Source organism: Lissotriton helveticus, chromosome 10 (genome assembly GCF_964261635.1).
Source record: "Lissotriton helveticus chromosome 10, aLisHel1.1, whole genome shotgun sequence".
NCBI lineage: Eukaryota > Metazoa > Chordata > Amphibia > Caudata > Salamandridae > Lissotriton > Lissotriton helveticus.
The window spans coordinates 590,455,918-590,473,114 of NC_136071.1; the positions used below are offsets into that span (position 1 = coordinate 590,455,918).

The following is a 17,197-nucleotide window of genomic DNA, read 5'->3' on the forward strand; positions in this document are numbered from 1 at the left end:
GAGAGAGGGCCCGGGCCGCACGTCATGAGGATGGTGAGTCTGTTGGGAGCCCTGAAGATTCTGATGAAGAATGTGAGTTGTATGATGATGACAGTGGATGGATGTCAGCAGATGGTGAGGACCCCATAGGTAGGGAGTCCCTTGCTGAGTCCAGTGTCAGTACCAGCGCCACATCCCTTGTCCTGTCCCCAGAGGATTGGTTAGATAGGAAGGAAGAGAGGGAGCATCAGTTAGCGATGGAACAGCTCATGTTAGAGCATGCCCAGGCTATGGCGCAGCTAGAGATCGAGAGACTCTTAGCGCAGGAGAGGATAGAGGTGGAGAGAAGGGCCATCATCCGTGAGAGAGCAGCCCTAGAGGATAGACTCTTCCCTGCGCATAATTGTAATTGTCTGGATTCCCCAGGGAGGGTGGAGTCCAGTGGTGGCAGCTTTTTAAATATTTGTGTAGACAGTCCCACTCTCAGTTCCCCGAGTATGGTTCCTGTTTCCCCAGAAGAGGAGAATAGGTTGAGGTTTAGGAACCTTAGGAAACCGTCTCATCAGTCTTGGGTAGACTTTGAGGATGACTGTTGTGGAGCCCTGTGTGATTGGGTACGGGAGCCCACGAAATGTGATTGGGACATATTGTTCGATATGTTTATCAGAGAGCAGTTGCTCAGTTGTTGTGTGCCAGAGTTGCGCCAGCACCTGTTGAAGTTTGGATCGTTTATTGCATGTGAGCTGGCAGAGGAAGCAGACCGTTGGGAAAGTGCGAGAGGTTCTTTTGAGTCACTAGTGAGTGATTCCAACAATAGTGGGTCAGGTGTCTTCCAGCCCAGTGTGGTGGAGGAGGGTGAGAGTAGCCCAGCTAGGTCCTTGGTTAGTGAGAAGGGTGTAGGGGCTGACTGCCTGTCTCAGTGGAGCGGGAGTGAGTGTGTGACCGAGAGTCCCCAGATGCCCGAAGCCCTGTCACAGAGCCTGGATGGTTTCTTTAGGGAACACCAGGAAAGGAACCTAGACTTGCCTGTTAGTTCACTTGAGGGAGATCTCCTAGTGTGTAGAGAACCTGGAGCATCTGTAAGCGGAGCTTCTATGGTCCTAGAAGCTGGCAGTACCGCTCCAGGAGGGAGAGTACAGAAGTCCAGTGAAAGGAGTGATTGGGGGATAGGATGTGAGTCCCCAGAAGTCCTGGAGTGCCAGGCATTGGTTCCACCGAAGGTTTTAGACCAGAGGTTGGATGGCCAGGTTCAGGATCCGCCTGACCTGAAGGGTGGGACTACTGTAATCAGTGTCCTGACCAGTTCTTTCTCCAGAAGTACCGCCCCGGTTGGGAGGGAGCAGGACTCTGGAAGGGGGTGCAGAGGGTGGGAGAGCCCACCTCTGACCCCGGTGCAACCTGAGGGGTTAAACCCTAGGTTGGGAGAATGTTGTTTAGAGGGAACCCCTCGCAGGAGGAGGAGGAACCCTAGGAGAAGAGGTAAGGGGAGGAGAGCCTTCCCTCAGACTCCTGGTCCGCCTGAGGTTGTAGACCCTAGGCTGGAGAACCAGTGGAAGTCTAGCCCTGTCTGGCAGACAGGAAGAGTGGAGCATGGCTATTATGTGCCAGGGGTTACTACCCCCCACTTTGTGAGTAGGCAGGATCCAGTGGTACCTGGATGGCCTAGGGCCTGGTCCTCGCCGAGGGCAGCTGGAGAGTACCAGTGGGGTAGCCCAGTTAGTCCCTACAGTAGTTTTAGGAGGAACCCTAGGGGTTCACCGTGGCGTAAAACAGGAGGGTGTCCCTGCAGTTGTGGGCCCGCGTCCTTGTTTTATCGCCCCAAGCAGGGAAGCCCATCACGGTGGTGATCGGTCTGCCCTGCGTTTTGGCTGGAAGGGGGTCGTGTTAGACTTGGGCCTTAGGGCAGGTTCACCCCTAATCTTTTTGCCTTTATTTATGACCCTGTGTAGTGATTTTTGGGTCTTGGCGCACTTTTTCCCTGTGTCCCAGAGTGAAAGTGCGTGCGTGTAGTATGGCTGGCCTGCCCTCCCATAGGAATGCATGGGGAATGCGTGTGCCCTGGTAGTTCCTGATGTGTGGGGAGTGCAGGCTCGAGTTTAGTATGTATGAACTCGTGAGAGTGAATGCTGCGCAATGGTATGTGCGGCTTGTGTGTGTCTAGAAGGGAAGTGCTACTTCTGGACATTGATGTATGTGTGCAGTGAGGATAGTGGAGCGTGATTGGCTGGAGCTGGCTGGCATGCCAGGCTCCAGGAAGTCTGGATGGGTCTGCCCGGTGGTGAGTGTGAGATCAGCATGAGTGATGTGTGGGAGGAGTAGATCTGTGTCCTGGATGGGCTGGGTTTTTCCCCACACAATGCTGGCTCCGCCCCCCTGTGGTTTGTCTAATGACCCTAGCCTCCCCAGTGAATGAAAGGGGTGGTTGGGCCATCAAGGGTACTCCCAAGCCAGCTGCAACTGGTTTCCCCCCACCCTGCACCTCCTAACAAAGGATTTCTCTGTATAAATATGGGGCTGTGTCCCCACAGAAATTGTTCTACTTGTGGATCCTTGCCAGAGGGGGCTGTTGCTGCTGCTGGGGCCAAGAGGACCGCCACTTGGCTTGTCTCCCTGCCTGGAGACCCAGTGTGCTGGCTCTGGCCCTGCCCTGCCCCTCTGCCTGCCTCCAGTCCCTGCTGGAGCTTTTGATTTTGGCTTAGAGTGCCTGGAGGCGCTCTTATTTGATTTATAGCGCTAGGCGCGCTTTCCTGATGCCCCAGCGCTCAATAGCGCTTTGCTTCTATTTTTAGCGCTAGGCGCGCTTTCTGTGGCCCCTAAGCGCTTGGGAGCGCGCTGTATGCAGCCGGTGCCTACCCGGCATCTGCCCGCCTGGTTACGCCGATTTTCGGCGTAGCGAGTGCCACCTCGCTTTATCTTTATTTTCGGAGAGCCGGTGCCACCCGGCATTGCCCCGTTATATTTATTTTGAAGAGCGGCTGCCCACGCCGCATTGCCCCGTGATCACCGCCGCAGTCCCGGGCCGAGCAGAAGCAGCCGCCAGCGTCATAGCCCGGCCGCGCTGGGATTGGCCCAGGCGGTCGAGCCTCCCGCCGCGTCATCGGGGGAGGAGAGCGGAACCAGGAAGCAGCTTGGCGCGTCTCGCCGAGGCTCCCCGTGTGGAGAGGAGCCCCGCGCTGCTAGGAGGCTCCCCGTGTGAAGAGGAGCTCCGCCCGCCACAAGACACCCGGTGAGTGCCGAGGAGGGAGAGGGGCCGCGGGACACATTGCCGGTGTCCGCCCCTCCCCCGTAGCGCGATCTCGCGCGCACTGTTGTGTGGAGCCTCGATAGGCTCCTGGGGGCATTTGCTATGATCCTGAGTCCCCCGTGAGGGACTCCAATGAGAGGGCCATTTTTATTAGTGAGAGCCGGTTGAGGCTCAGGGGCACCTTCGTTTTAGAGCCCGAGAGGCTCCCGCCCTAATTGCAGTTGCGAGCCCCGAGGCTCTGGGGGCATTTTAATTGTTTTAGAGCGCAGAAGCTCTACTTTGCCTATTTTGCTTAGCGAGCCCTGAGAGGCTCTAGGGGGACACAGGCAGTGAGTTGGTTGCAGCCCCGAGGCTCCCACGCTGTGTCTCCCCACCATTGTTCTTGAGCCCACCTGGCTCCAACGTTTGCCTACCTGCTATTCACAACTGTCCAGCACTTAGTGGACAGTTGCTACGTTTAGGCTTTTGTGTGCTGCCTGCGCAGCCTTCCCTGACATTGAGACTCAGGGCATTCCGCCCCTTTCGAGGCCAGTTGGCCTGAGGGACATTTTGAGTGTTGTGCTACATGCACCCTGCGCATTGTGATTTCTTTGCTATATGATTCTTGCGCAAAAGTTCTAACCTGCACCTCTGAATGTGTTTTAATGTTACATGTGCAATTCTTGTTTATTATTACCTTTGCTAAAAGTGACCTGCTTAGGTAATTCTTTATGTGTTTATCCCCTTTGCTAAAAGTGACCTGCTTAGAGGATTGTTTGTGTTTGATTGCCTTTGCTAAATGTTACTTGCCTAGGTGATTATTTTAGGTTTCCTTCCCCCTGCGTGATTTCCCTACAGAGACTAGGGTGGCGTAGGAGGTGATAGGTTTTCCTTCCATAGGTCCTAGCTCCCTGCGTGATTTCCCTACAGAGACTAGGGTGGCGTAGGAGGTGATAGGTTTTCCTTCCATAGGTCCTAGCTCCCTGCGTGATTTCCCTACAGAGACTAGGGTGGCGTAGGAGGTGATAGGTTTTCCTTCCATAGGTCCTAGCTCCCTGCGTGATTTCCCTACAGAGACTAGGGTGGCGTAGTAGGTGATAGGTTTTCCTTCCATAGGTCCTAGCTCCCTGCGTGATTTCCCTACAGAGACTAGGGTGGCGTAGGAGGTATTTTCCCTTTACCAGTAGTTACTGGTTGTATGCTACATTTACTATTTCTGTGTTACAGTCATTGTATGTTGATGTGCTAAAGTGTTATACCTACAAGTATTATTTCTAACAAGTGCATACCCCTGACAGTGGTCCAGGTGGCCCTGTCCTGTACATAATCCCTTGTAAATCTTGCCCGTGCCTATTGGCACATTGTAAAGTGTGTGTGTTATCTAATGTGTTCTTATTATTATAATACAAAGGCTATTTTTGATATAACCTTGTGTGGAGTTTCCTTTGTGGTGGGCCTTTGGTTGTTGTCGCTGGGGTGCGCGCGCAAACGCTTTACACATCGCCTCTGAGATTAGCCTTGCTGCTCGTGCCACGTTACCTAGAGGGTGAGCGGGGGTTATCTTGGTGTGTGACTCCCTAGCCCTGACCTTGGAAATGGTGATCCCTGACTGACCTTGGCGCAAGCCTTGGCCAGCCAGAGGTCCCGTTTCTAACACATGGATTTCTGGAAATGACACCTCAGGCACACCTTCCATTAAATTTGCACTCCATCACAGTAACTGCCATGCTGGGTTTCTAACTGAGCAGTTGATCCCATCATTTGTTGTGAGGCTCTCCTGCCACCTTTTGGGCAGAGAAGGCACTGTCCCTGCAAAAACACAGGCAGACATGTTCAACAGGGCTTCCTGGTTATGTGGGAGGAGCAGAATGCCATTGGTCCCCCCTTGCAAATTCTAATTTACATAAGGAAGACAGAGAGGTAGCTGGGAGTAGGCACTGCACACGGGCATTGCACTCTCTCTTATGATTTGCAGCCAATTCTAGATTGAGGCAGGAGGAAAGGAGGTGACTCGCCCAACAATGGCTATACTGAGAAGTCAGCCACTCTGGGTCTCCCAGGTGAGTGTTTCAGGCCTGTGAGCCACTCATATAAATCTCGCCTGATCGAGCCTGATCGAGCGCGTTTGAATCCAAATATCAAACCCCTCTTTCTCAGGCGCAGGAAATGGTGGGCCCTTCATTGCTTCTGGTGTGGAAGTCTATGGGGCAAGGGTCCAGGACTTGCAGAGGAGAACAATTGCCAGAAAGTGCTTGCTGTTCTCATCTGTGCCTTTTTTCTGCTCACTGGCTGATAGGAGATTGGCTGCCCCCTTTCTTGCTAGAGTGAAAAAACAACAACTTGAGAGAAAACATGACGTTGTGAGGCTCACTTAGAGGGAGACTAGCCAAATAGCCCTGCTTTTTTTCTGAAAGACGCTTCAGAAATTGTTCAAAATGTCTCCTGGCCACTTAGGCTCGTTGGTCTAGGGGTATGATTCTTGCTTCGGGTGCGAGAGGTCCCGGGTTCAAATCCCGGACGAGCCCATGCTGTGGACATTTTCAGGATGCTTGTAATATAGGAGCATTTCTTCTTTTCAATGCTATAAGACGCTGTGTATGTCGAGAAAGTTCCTTACCCTGCACGCTATTTTCCACTTGTGGCGGGATAAAGGAGTGCAGGACTTCTTTGCAACTGCTTTTCTGGGCCAGACCAGCATGGTAGGAACATTACATGCATAGTGTTTTTCTAGTGTAATTTCAGGATATGGTTTCAAAATCGCCTCTTGGAATAAAAGTGGTCCTCATTCCTGTCTTCCAAAGAAATAGAGACCGGGTAAGGAGAGCCCAACTTTGAGCTTCAAGGACATTGGCCCTTAGTCTGTGCATTCCAGCCCAATACATGCCAACAAGATTCCTGAGTTAGTGTCTGTTTCTGTAGTGTAGTGGTTATCACGTTTGCCTTACACGCGAAAGGTCCCTGGTTCGAGACCGGGCAGAAACAGCGATTTGCTGTTTTTAACAGTGTTTGCCTTTACTGGCTGACTTTATAGGAAAGCTGAGATAATAGAGGCTGTCTATCCCTCACCAACCTGACGTAGTGTGCTCCAGGGATCTCAGTGACAGCTCGAAAAGAGAAGTGACGATAGCTTGCGCCATTCGCTTGCTCGCCCTTTGCTCTGAAGGGTGGGCCTACTTCATGAAAGCAAGGAATGAGAGCAGAAATGCTTTTCTTGTCCTCACCGCAAGCAGACACTTAGAGAAAACAAACTGTCTGAAGGACAGAGGCTTTTTAATTTCTTGTTTGATGACGGCCATGGAAAAGACAGCAATCATATTGCAGAAGAGAGCAACATGTGCAGTTGCTTGCTTTGGGTGAAGCATTCACCGACTAGCTGCCACTAACCCCTGGAGCCATGTCAGAGATGACTCTTGCGTGGCTCGTTGGTCTAGGGGTATGATTCTCGCTTAGGGTGCGAGAGGTCCCGGGTTCAAATCCCGGACGAGCCCTTTTTAGAGCTAAACATACAAATCGTACTAAAAATGCACTATGCCTGACTATTTCTAGTAATACTCGGTTGATTTTTTGCTTAACATATTCCTAACCTCAGTAGAAAAATGGATCACCGTGCTTTTTCTGCCTACCTGCTTAGTCTCAGTGTGTCCCAGGTGATGCTTTCCCAAGCTGTACTCGCAGACATTTAGGCATCAGATATTTGTCTGTCGATGCCTGCACAAGTAAATTTTGAATACGTCTAATTGCAAGCATGTTGGATGATATCTCTGAGGTTTTCACACTTGTTCTGCACATTCTGAGCCGCTGCTGATACAGCAGAATAGAAGTAGGGTGAAGCCTTGAGAGGAACTTTGCTTTAACAGTAGCAAGCAGCAAGGTCGTTTCTGTAGTGTAGTGGTCATCACGTTCGCCTAACACGCGAAAGATCCCCGGTTCGAGACCGGGCAGAAACACTGAGCGTTGGCTGCTTTTATGTGCACACTCTAAAACCTTATTATCTGAATGCAAGTTTAAGAAGAGGTGGTCTTTGAACACAGTGAGCCGTGGGAAACTTTCTTTACCTTTGCAAGACGAAACAAAGTTATCTGCATCCATCATCTGGGGGTCGTTCTTGTGCCTATTTTTATTTTGTTTAAGCTATGTTGTATTGTTGGGGCCTTTACACCTGTGACATTGCTGTGAAGGTTGTAAGTGGAAACATTGGCAGGTGCAGATAGAAGAGTTAGACCTAAGCACCCCTCATGAGCCGTCAGGATGGCCGAGTGGTCTAAGGCGCCAGACTCAAGAGAGCTTGATCTTCAGTGTAGCTGAGCCTTCTGGTCTCCTCATGGAGGCGTGGGTTCAAATCCCACTTCTGACAGGTCCCTTTTACACCCGTAAATCTTCCTGTTTTTTGCAGTGCGTTCCCGGCAAACACCACAATCTTTGCAGGAACCTGTAGCATGTGAAGAGAAATCCACCAACAATCAGGCTGGGCCCTCAATCACAATTCCATGGATTTCTGGAAATGACACCTCAGGCACACCTTCCATTAAATTTGCACTCCATCACAGTAACTGCCATGCTGGGTTTCTAACTAAGCAGTTGATCCCATCATTTGTTGTGAGGCTCTCCTGCCACCTTTTGGGCAGAGAAGGCACTGTCCCTGCAAAAACACAGGCAGACATGTTCAACAGGGCTTCTTGGTTATGTGGGAGGAGCAGAATGCCATTGGTCCCCCCTTGCAAATTCTAATTTACATAAGGAAGACAGAGAGGTAGCTGGGAGTAGGCACTGCACACGGGCATTGCACTCTCTCTTATGATTTGCAGCCAATTCTAGATTGAGGCAGGAGGAAAGGAGGTGACTCGCCCAACAATGGCTATACTGAGAAGTCAGCCACTCTGGGTCTCCCAGGTGAGTGTTTCAGGCCTGTGAGCCACTCATATAAATCTCGCCTGATTGAGCCTGATCGAGCGCTGAGCGAGCGCGTTTGAATCCAAATATCAAACCCCTCTTTCTCAGGTGCAGGAAATGGTGGGCCCTTCATTGCTTCTGGTGTGGAAGTCTATGGGGCAAGGGTCCAGGACTTGCAGAGGAGAACAATTGCCAGAAAGTGCTTGCTGTTCTCATCTGTGCCTTTTTTCTGCTCACTGGCTGATAGGAGATTGGCTGCCCCCTTTCTTGCTAGAGTGAAAAAACAACAACTTGAGAGAAAACATGACGTTGTGAGGCTCACTTAGAGGGAGACTAGCCAAATAGCCCTGCTTTTTTTCTGAAAGACGCTTCAGAAATTGTTCAAAATGTCTCCTGGCCACTCAGGCTCGTTGGTCTAGGGGTATGATTCTCGCTTCGGGTGCGAGAGGTCCCGGGTTCAAATCCCGGACGAGCCCATGCTGTGGACATTTTCAGGATGCTTGTAATATAGGAGCATTTCTTCTTTTCAATGCTATAAGACGCTGTGTATGTCGAGAAAGTTCCTTACCCTGCACGCTATTTTCCACTTGTGGCGGGATAAAGGAGTGCAGGACTTCTTTGCAACTGCTTTTCTGGGCCAGACCAGCATGGTAGGAACATTACATGCATAGTGTTTTTCTAGTGTAATTTCAGGATATGGTTTCAAAATCGCCTCTTGGAATAAAAGTGGTCCTCATTCCTGTCTTCCAAAGAAATAGAGACCGGGTAAGGAGAGCCCAACTTTGAGCTTCAAGGACATTGGCCCTTAGTCTGTGCATTCCAGCCCAATACATGCCAACAAGATTCCTGAGTTAGTGTCTGTTTCTGTAGTGTAGTGGTTATCACGTTCGCCTTACACGCGAAAGGTCCCTGGTTCGAGACCGGGCAGAAACAGCGGTTTGCTGTTTTTAACAGTGTTTGCCTTTACTGGCTGACTTTATAGGAAAGCTGAGATAATAGAGGCTGTCTATCCCTCACCAACCTGACGTAGTGTGCTCCAGGGATCTCAGTGACAGCTCGAAAAGAGAAGTGACGATAGCTTGCGCCATTCGCTTGCTCGCCCTTTGCTCTGAAGGGTGGGCCTACTTCATGAAAGCAAGGCATGAGAGCAGAAATGCTTTTCTTGTCCTCACCGCAAGCAGACACTTAGAGAAAACAAACTGTCTGAAGGACAGAGGCTTTTTAATTTCTTGTTTGATGACGGCCATGGAAAAGACAGCAATCATATTGCAGAAGAGAGCAACATGTGCAGTTGCTTGCTTTGGGTGAAGCATTCACTGACTAGCTGCCACTAACCCCTGGAGCCGTGTCAGAGGTGACTCTTGCGTGGCTCGTTGGTCTAGGGGTATGATTCTCGCTTAGGGTGCGAGAGGTCCCGGGTTCAAATCCCGGACGAGCCTTTTTTAGAGCTAAACATACAAATCGTACTAAAAATGCACTATGCCTGACTATTTCTAGTAATACTCGGTGCATTGTTGCGCAACATATTCCTAACCTCAGAAGAAAAATGGATCACCGTGCTTTTTCTGCCTACCTGCTTAGTCTCAGTGTGTCCCAGGTGATGCTTTCCCAAGCTGTACTCGCAGACATTTAGGCATCAGATATTTGTCTGTCGATGCCTGCACAAGTAAATTTTGAATACGTCTAATTGCAAGCATGTTGGATGATATCTCTGAGGTTTTCACACTTGTTCTGCACATTCTGAGCCGCTGCTGATACAGCAGAATAGAAGTAGGGTGAAGCCTTGAGAGGAACTTTGCTTTAACAGTAGCAAGCAGCAAGGTCGTTTCTGTAGTGTAGTGGTCATCACGTTCTCCTAACACGCGAAAGGTCCCCGGTTCGAGACCGGGCAGAAACACTGAGCGTTGGCTGCTTTTATGTGCACACTCTAAAACCTTATTATCTGAATGCAAGTTTAAGAAGAGGTGGTCTTTGAACACAGTGAGCCGTGGGAAATTTTCTTTACCTTTGCAAGACGAAACAAAGTTATCTGCATCCATCATCTGGGGGTCGTTCTTGTGCCTATTTTTATTTTGTTTAAGCTATGTTGTATTGTTGGGGCCTTTACACCTGTGACATTGCTGTGAAGGTTGTAAGTGGAAACATTGGCAGGTGCAGATAGAAGAGTTAGACCTAAGCCCCCCTCATGAGCCGTCAGGATGGCCGAGTGGTCTAAGGCGCCAGACTCAAGAGAGCTTGATCTTCAGTGTAGCTGAGCCTTCTGGTCTCCTCATGGAGGCGTGGGTTCAAATCCCACTTCTGACAGGTCCCTTTTACACCCGTAAATCTTCCTTTTTTTTGCAGTGCGTTCCCGGCAAACACCACAATCTTTGCAGGAACCTGTAGCATGTGAAGAGAAATCCACCAACAATCAGGCTGGGCCCTCAATCACAATTCCATGGTGTGAGAAGTTGGCCTGATGTGCAGTGCTCACTATTCTAGTGATCACTATATATCAGTCCAAACAACCCTTATTGATGATTGGTTGTAAGTCAACCTTATAGACCAGCTATCCTAGTAGCATGGATACGAGCAGTCTAAGGCTAAGACTCTAGAGGGCGTGTTAAGCCAGCTGTTTTACCATCACATTACCCCTTGAACACCCAGTGAAAGGACACCACACAAGTGTTATGAAAATAAACAATGGATTTATTAGAATCACAACAACCCTGTACTCTTTATGAGGACAGGGTGCTAAGCACACAACAAAACTCTTACGAAAATACTTTTAAGTTAGCACGTTACACAAATGCCCGAGGGGCACGAAAAACCATATACTTTCAAAGTGGAATGCGAATTACTAGCAGGTAAGTAACGATTCTCAGAGGCTTTGGGATTGCTAGGACTGGACTACTGAACCTTTAGATTACTAGCAGGAGGCCTAGGGAACTCGGGTGCAGAGTGTGCACTCTCACGCGGGATGCGGGACAAAGTCTATGGAAGCTAGAATTCACAAAGTTAGTGTTCACGGGCGAACCCGACCTGGTAGGGAGAAAACGACAGTGGATCCTGACCCTTGGATAGTGAGGCTATGCTGGGACACCGGAGTGCCGAAGTTACCTAGCCCAGGGGCTGCAGCTGCATAGGTCTGAAAAGACGTCGGGGATCTCGTTGCCGGACCAGGAGCCTGGAAGGAAGAAGTTGCTGGCAGGCGACCAGTGAAGGAAAGTTCGATGGATCCAAGCCTGGATCAAGGAAGAAGAAACCTGAAAGCAGAGGGGACCAAGTTCTTGAATCACTAGCCAGTGATTAAGTGGGCACCAGGATGGCACCGGGCGAAGTCACCGCAGTCAGGTGAGTGGGCGCTGCTGGGCTCTGCAGTCTCTCGGACCAGGAGGCGTTGTCGGCGACCAGGATGGAGGTGCGAGCTGTCCCACGAAGGATGAAGTCGTCGGCGTCGAAGTTACCCAGGAGTGGGCAACAAGCCTTGGCTAATTCAAGCCCACGCGGTGGACTCAAAATGGCGTCTTGAGTGGACCAGGAGGGTCCGGGGTGCTCTTCTTCTGGAAGGGAGCAAGGGCCAGTCTGGAGCAACCAGACCAGCAGCCGAAATGTCGTCGGGCGTCGTCAGGAAGGCCACAAGCCAACGGGCTAGTAGCCAAACAACGCGGTGAGCAGCGGAAAGCAGAAGGGCCCCACGCAGATCGTGGAGATGCTGGGGGGCTGCACTTCGGAGCTGGAGCTGCTCAGGGTGGGGGCTTCTCGGACCCCAAAGCACTCACCAGGAAATTGCTCGGTGGGCTTGCTGTGCAGAAGTCGTGCAGTCTTGGCGATGGCCGGTCCCTCGAGGTCTCGTCGCACCCACGGTTCTCAGCTGTGCTGTAGAGGTGGGTAGAGGTCAGAGGTGCCAGGGAAGCCGGGTCTCGTCGAGCTGGGCAGTCGGATTCCGGAGGAAGGACGTGCAGCAGACCGCAGTGTTCTTAGATGGTGCCTGCGGATGCAGGGTGACTACTCCTTAGTCACAAGGGAGAAATCTTAGGAAGAAGTCTTGAGTTCCTTTCGCAGAAAGTAGTTTCAGGATTCAAAGATGATCTGATTTGGAAGGGGGCCAGTCTCTACCTTTATCCTGTAAAAAGGGGCTGGCACGCGACTAAGTCCTGCCCTATGGGTGGGACTAGGAGGGGGGTGGTTACACCCACTTCCTTGGCGGGCTTTTCCCCAGCACAGGGTCTGGAGTGACCCTGGAACTGGTTCCAGCCAGCCTATGCACAGTGAGCACCGGGGTGCCACGTGCAGTCACCTTCCTCTAAAGCCCTGCCTACCTACAATACACAAAACCCTGTCTGGGACGGTGCTGGCACCGCCCCTGGCAGGAAACCCTTTGTCCTTATCTCCTGCTCTGGGAGGACTCCCAGCAGCAGGAGGGCAGACTTGTGTCTCGGTGGCAGCATCCATTTTGTGGATGCTAAGGCTCTGTCTGACTTTAACCGGGGTTAGGGGTTACATACATGTCGTGTCCCTCTAGAAGGGTGGAATGCTAACCCCGTCGCCAGAATTGGCGAGGGGTTAGTATTCCAATTCGTATGACACCTTACTCGACATGTTTTGATAAAGCGATACCAGAGTTGGCACATAACCGCGAGGATTATAATGCACTTAAGAGTATATGGTATGCGATATCATGGAAACGGCTAAGGGATGGATCCCGAAAGCCGCAGACAGGCTCAGCTCATGCCAGAGCACCATCTCACACGATTCCAAGCACTCTGCCTTCAGGATTGTTAAGGCCTGCCATAGGAGTGACTGATAGGAGATCTGTGTGTCCATTTTAGGGTTAGATATAGGTATACTATATCTAAAGCAAAGGGTGAGTACACCACCTTGCCCCAGCTGTCGTGCAGCCAGTTGTGTCAGATTTGGATGGCCAGCCAGGGGTGGCATAATACATGCTGCAGCCCCTGGTAGGCCCTGGGTACACCTATGCCCTGGGTACCTAAGGTACACTGTACAGGGACTGATAAGGTGGCTCAGTATCCAATTTAGATATGTACCTAAGGTACATGGAATCCATTTTACAGAGAGAGCAGTGGGCCTGAGGTCCTGAATAGCAGGGCCTCAGGTCAACTAAGTCAGAAAACCAGCAAAACACCAGGCAAAAAGTTGGGGGCAACCATAGTCAGGGATCAACCTTCCTACATAACCCCCCCCCAAACGAAAGGAGATAAGGCTATCCTTGTCCAGGTAAGCCTATATTGCCTAAGTGGCCATTTAAGGAAGTACCAGCACTGGCATGGTTACCCCCTATGTCATGGTCCACTAAGCAATCCCTCACCCTAAGGGTGTCTGAGGGTCTCCACCATAGGGAATCTCTACCTGTGGTGTGTTTTGTCAAAGAAAAAGGCTGGTGCTGAAATGGAGTGCTGAAGTGAGGCTCCACTAACTTTGGGCTCAGCTTCCTCCAATCATTATCCACCATAGAGGCCTTTCTTTCCAAGACTGAGTTGTTTTGGGCTCTCAGGGTCAACCTCTGGCTACCTACAGCTGGAGGTTGGGTCCCTCTGTTTGGCTTACTGGAGGGACAGTTCAGGTCTGGGGCCCTCAGGTCCCAAGTTTGGCTGTGCCCAACAGTGTCCATCTGTGGGAGGTCCCTAACTAATTTTAAGGGGGATCCCTCAGGAGTGTGTCTTATTTTCACTTGGCTAGGTCTACTAGCTTCAGTGCCCTTAATCTGCTGATTGGGAAATTCTTTTGGACAGGGGGCCCCTTGGGGTCCAACACTGGCCTCCCTGACCTCTACAGCCCTGGGCTGACTGAGGCAGGGTAGAGAGGGGCAGGTTACCTGCTCCAGACTGGGTCCCACCTTGGAAGGGTCCACTGACATCAGGGGTTCTGCCAGGCTAGGCCTGACTACCCCTGTGGCAGTTTCTTCACAAGGGGTCAGATCAGTTCCCTGAGGAGGCTGATCTGTTCCTAAAGTCTGGTGGGAGGGAGATTTCTCTTCCTCCTCAATACTCTCTGTCTGAGTGGAGTGATCCATAGTTTCAGGCTTCACAACACTGTCATCTGTCTGAGTTTGAGCTGTGGCCATCACAACTCTCCCAACCTTTTCAGGAGGGGGCTCAGTTTGGGTGTGGGCTGTTACCATCACAGCCTTGACAACCTGTTCTGGGAAGGAAGTTGTCTGAGATTGGGTTGTGACTGGCACAACCCTCCTGACCTGTTCAGGGAGGATATCTTGGACTGGGGCTGTGGCTACCACTGCCCCACTAACCTTACCATGGATGTTTACCATTCTAGAATGGGTTTCTTGCTCTACCTCAGCCCAGGCTGAGAGCTCTAAATCATTCCCCAGTAGGCAATCAACAGGCAAGTTTGGTGACACTGCCACTCTCTTGTGGCCAGTGACACCTCCCCAGCTGAGATTGACCACTGCCATGGGATGATCTCTCTGTACTCCATCAATATTGGTCACCTGGTATGTGGCACCAGGTAAAAGTTGCCTTGAGGGGACTAGACTCTCAGTCACCATAGTGATGCTAGCCCCTGTATCTCTATAGGCCTCAACTTTTATACCATTGATGAGGGGCTCCTGTCTGTACTTGCCCAAAGTGTTGGGACAAGTTGTGAAGTTGGCAAACCCCATGCCAGTCTCACAGACAAGAGTATCTGAGTTTGGGGACCTGGTTAGGCCAGAGTCCCCAGGAACTCCCAAAGTAAATGCACCCACATTCTTGGGGGCACTCCCACCACCTGGGGGATTACTACTAGTAGTAACAGGAGGTTTGGGAATGTTACTTGGGGGTATGTTTTCCTTATTGTTATTCTTTGGGCAACTGCTGTCAGTTTTTAAATGACCCACCTGTTTACAGGGATAACAATAAGGTTTCTTTTGGTTATTGGAAGGATTCTGGGACCCACCCCCCTCAGAGGATTTTTGGGGCCCTGATGTGGTTTGATCTGTAGATTTATTCCCACCCTTCTCTTGAGGCTTGGTTGATTCCTTTTTCTGGTCACCACCTTGGTTCTTGGGCCTAATCCTGGTTCTGACCCATTTGTCTGCCCTCTTACCCAACTCTTGTGGAGAGGTCAGATCAGAGTCTACCAGGTGCTGGTGTAATAACTGGTTCTGACAATTATTTAAGACTTGCTCTCTCATAATTAGATTATACAATCCTTTGAAATCAGTAACCTTACTACCCAGTAGCCAGCCTTCCAAAGCCTTAGTGGCACAATCAACAAAGTCTGACCAGTCCTGAGACTGAGTTTTCTGGGTGTCTCTGAACAGCAACCTGTACTGCTCAGTGGTTAAACCAAACCCATCAACCAGTGCATTTTTCAGGACCTGGTAATTGTTAGCATCCTCCACTCTAGTAGTGAGGAGCTTATCTCTACCTTTACCATCAAAGGAGAGCCACAGTATAGCTGCCCACTGACTCTGGGGAATGTTCTGCACAGTGCAGGACCTCTCCAGAGCAGCCATCCATTTCTGGATGTCATCCCCTTGCTTAAAGGGGGGCACTATTTTAGTCAGGTGTTTAGTATCTAAACCCTTCTCTCTATCTCTTGGGAGATTGCTGCCACCAGTGGGAGCTAGCCCACTCATCTGCTGCTCTCTTGCCAGGGCAAGCTTCTCTTTGGCCAGGGCAATTTCTTCCCTTTCAATCCTCAGTTCAGCTTGTCTCATCCTAGCTTCATGCTCCTTTCTCTGAGGGGAAGTAAATCTCCTCTGTGGAGGATTCCTTCTCCCCTGAGAAGAGGCATTAGAGTGCAGAGATCTATTGGAGTCCCTAGAAAGAGATCTATCTCTCCTAACTCCAAGGTTAGGCCCACTTCGGGTTAGTACTGGGGGGCCCCCAGATCCTAGCCCAAGTAAGTCTAAGTTGGTCCTAGTTAGCCTTCTGACTACCTCAAGACCTTTGTCTACCTCATCCCCAGAGAGTACCTCCTGATCCTCCTCCTCAACTGCTGAATCAGTGTTGGGGAGGTCTGGATCCCCAGAGGTTCCCTCTAAGGCTGGCATGCTCTCATGTAACTGAGAGAGCTTTCTGGCATCATATGTCTCTAAGAGACCTATCAGAAAGGGAATGGTGGGGTTAGACCCCTGCTTCAGTTTCCTGGAGACACAGAGTTGCCTCATCTCCTGAAAATTGAGAGCTGCATATCTTGAAGTGACATGTGGAGGGTCAACACTGACCAGGGGAGTCTCAGTAGAGTCCCCCTGAGTCGACATGCTTTTCTAGTGAGGTGTAAGTGGTGCACTTACCTACACTATATGTTTGCCTACTGATCCCTTGCTAGAGTTGTAGTTTAGGGTGTGCTAGGCCCTAGGAGCTACAACAGCTGGTTCAGTAGAACTCAGAGTATTCTAAGCTAAGTTATATGTACCTTTAGTACTTATGTGATCTTTCACAAGATATTCTTAGGGCATGTGTGGTAAAACAACAGCAAGCTCAAATCCCAACCGCTGCTCACCAATGTGAGAAGTTGGCCTGATGTGCAGTGCTCACTATTCTAGTGATCACTATATATCAGTCCAAACAACCCTTATTGATGATTGGTTGTAAGTCAACCTTATAGACCAGCTATCCTAGTAGCATGGATACGAGCAGTCTAAGGCTAAGACTCTAGAGGGCGTGTTAAGCCAGCTGTTTTACCATCACATTACCCCTTGAACACCCAGTGAAAGGACACCACACAAGTGTTATGAAAATAAACAATGGATTTATTAGAATCACAACAACCCTGTACTCTTTATGAGGACAGGGTGCTAAGCACACAACAAAACTCTTACGAAAATACTTTTAAGTTAGCACGTTACACAAATGCCCGAGGGGCACGAAAAACCATATACTTTCAAAGTGGAATGCGAATTACTAGCAGGTAAGTAACGATTCTCAGAGGCTTTGGGATCGCTAGGACTGGACTACTGAACCTTTAGATTACTAGCAGGAGGCCTAGGGAACTCGGGTGCAGAGTGTGCACTCTCACGCGGGATGCGGGACAAAGTCTATGGAAGCTAGAATTCACAAAGTTAGTGTTCACGGGCGAACCCGACCTGGTAGGGAGAAAACGACAGTGGATCCTGACCCTTGGATAGTGAGGCTATGCTGGGACACCGGAGTGCCG

The 17,197-nt window shown here is 50.4% G+C and overlaps 10 non-coding genes across 10 annotated transcripts; all 10 read left to right on the forward strand.

The window, feature by feature from the left end:
* The first annotated feature begins 5,655 nt into the window (after window positions 1-5,655).
* Window positions 5,656-5,727, forward strand: TRNAP-CGG (transfer RNA proline (anticodon CGG)). Its single transcript has one exon. It is a non-coding gene; the product is annotated as a tRNA-Pro (tRNA).
* A 384-nt stretch (window positions 5,728-6,111) lies between these two features.
* Window positions 6,112-6,184, forward strand: TRNAV-UAC (transfer RNA valine (anticodon UAC)). Its single transcript has one exon. It is a non-coding gene; the product is annotated as a tRNA-Val (tRNA).
* Window positions 6,185-6,618: 434 nt separating this feature from the next.
* TRNAP-AGG (transfer RNA proline (anticodon AGG)) lies at window positions 6,619-6,690 on the forward strand. The gene has a single exon. It is a non-coding gene; the product is annotated as a tRNA-Pro (tRNA).
* A 386-nt stretch (window positions 6,691-7,076) lies between these two features.
* TRNAV-AAC (transfer RNA valine (anticodon AAC)) lies at window positions 7,077-7,149 on the forward strand. Its single transcript has one exon. It is a non-coding gene; the product is annotated as a tRNA-Val (tRNA).
* Window positions 7,150-7,444: 295 nt separating this feature from the next.
* Window positions 7,445-7,556, forward strand: TRNAL-CAA (transfer RNA leucine (anticodon CAA)). Its single transcript has 2 exons — window positions 7,445-7,482; window positions 7,511-7,556. It is a non-coding gene; the product is annotated as a tRNA-Leu (tRNA).
* Window positions 7,557-8,496: 940 nt separating this feature from the next.
* TRNAP-CGG (transfer RNA proline (anticodon CGG)) lies at window positions 8,497-8,568 on the forward strand. The gene has a single exon. It is a non-coding gene; the product is annotated as a tRNA-Pro (tRNA).
* Window positions 8,569-8,952: 384 nt separating this feature from the next.
* On the forward strand, window positions 8,953-9,025 carry TRNAV-UAC (transfer RNA valine (anticodon UAC)). Its single transcript has one exon. It is a non-coding gene; the product is annotated as a tRNA-Val (tRNA).
* A 434-nt stretch (window positions 9,026-9,459) lies between these two features.
* On the forward strand, window positions 9,460-9,531 carry TRNAP-AGG (transfer RNA proline (anticodon AGG)). The gene has a single exon. It is a non-coding gene; the product is annotated as a tRNA-Pro (tRNA).
* A 385-nt stretch (window positions 9,532-9,916) lies between these two features.
* On the forward strand, window positions 9,917-9,989 carry TRNAV-AAC (transfer RNA valine (anticodon AAC)). Its single transcript has one exon. It is a non-coding gene; the product is annotated as a tRNA-Val (tRNA).
* Window positions 9,990-10,284: 295 nt separating this feature from the next.
* Window positions 10,285-10,396, forward strand: TRNAL-CAA (transfer RNA leucine (anticodon CAA)). Its single transcript has 2 exons — window positions 10,285-10,322; window positions 10,351-10,396. It is a non-coding gene; the product is annotated as a tRNA-Leu (tRNA).
* The last annotated feature ends 6,801 nt before the right edge of the window (window positions 10,397-17,197 follow it).